The sequence below is a fragment of the Alexandromys fortis genome, unplaced genomic scaffold, assembly GCF_014885135.2.
Source record: "Alexandromys fortis isolate MF-2015 unplaced genomic scaffold, M_Fortis_MF-2015_v1.1 scaffold_333, whole genome shotgun sequence".
NCBI classification, from domain to species: Eukaryota; Metazoa; Chordata; class Mammalia; order Rodentia; family Cricetidae; genus Alexandromys; species Alexandromys fortis.
The window spans coordinates 158,993-160,237 of NW_026068330.1; the positions used below are offsets into that span (position 1 = coordinate 158,993).

General features: G+C 44.6%; 1 pseudogene; it reads left to right on the top strand.

Annotated features, from left to right (window-relative positions):
• Window positions 1-305: 305 nt before the first annotated feature.
• LOC126495233 (Ig heavy chain V region 186-1-like) lies at window positions 306-754 on the top strand (annotated as a pseudogene).
• Window positions 755-1,245: the final 491 nt, after the last annotated feature.

Consider the following 1,245-nt stretch of genomic DNA (forward strand, 5'->3'; position numbering starts at 1 on the left):
GAATCAATTGAGATCTTAGGCCCTGATGTTATTTACAGAAGGTCTGCACAGTGCTCAGGGAAGAAGTATGAGATTATTTCCCCAGGAAGGATTAGGATTTGAACCTCAGCATCTTGCTACCTGACCCAGGTGCCCTGTACTTCCTTTTTCTCCAACTGGACTAGGTCCTTATTTAAGAAGTTCCCTGCTCATGAATATGCAAATCACATGAGCATAGGGTAGTTAGTTAATACAGGGATGCACACACCATAACATCATATGATCAGTGTCCTCTCCACAGTCACTGAGCACACAAGGTCTTCACCATGGGATGGAGCTCTATTGTCCTCTTCCTATTGGCAGCAGTTAAAGGTAACACTCTCCCCAAATACAGATTTCCTCACTCTCATGTGACAATGACATCCACTCTGCCTTTCTCTCTGCAGGTGTGAACTCACAGATCCAGCTGCTATAGTCTGGGGCTAAGCTGGTGAAGCCTGGGGCTTCAGTGAAGATGTCTTGCAAGGCTTCAGGATACACCTTCACTAGCTACTATATGCACTGGGTGAAGCAGAAGCCTGGTCAGGGACTGGAGTGGATTGGAAGGATTGATCCAGAAAATGGTGAAACTAAATATGCTCAGAAGTTCCAGGACAAGGCCACACTAACTGCAGACACATCATCCAGCACAGCCTACATGGAGCTCAGCAGCCTGACATCTGAGGACTCTCCTGTCTATTACTGTTCTAGACACAGTGTTGCAACCACATCCTGAGTGTGTCAGAAACCCTGGAGAAGCAGGAAGCTGCCCTGAGTCTGAGATGACAGAGATCATTAGCCTGGAGACTTGCTGAGAAATAATCACTAGGAGTGTCCCTTTGTCTGTCAAATCAGTCTTTTAGGGTCTTTGTCACCTTTTCAAAAGGACTTCTGGGAAGGAAGTCAAGCTGATTCAGGATGCCTTAGAGGAGGTCATAACTGGAACAGATGTTTACCAGTCACCACCTCCACTGACATGATTCTTTCTTATAAAGCAGAATAGGACAAACTGTAGCAATACATTCTGATATAAATATCTCTTAAACCTTAGGGGCTGGAACTGTTGTTGGAGTAGCTGGGAATAAGCTTTCATCATGTCAGTATAATGCAAATCAACAGCATTTGGGCAAACAAAAGCCCCTTTCATAGTTCAGTTTGATTTCCTACAAAGAAGCAAGGGCAGTTTGTTGGAAGGGGTCACTATAGATTTTGGTTTAGGTTCTTTAA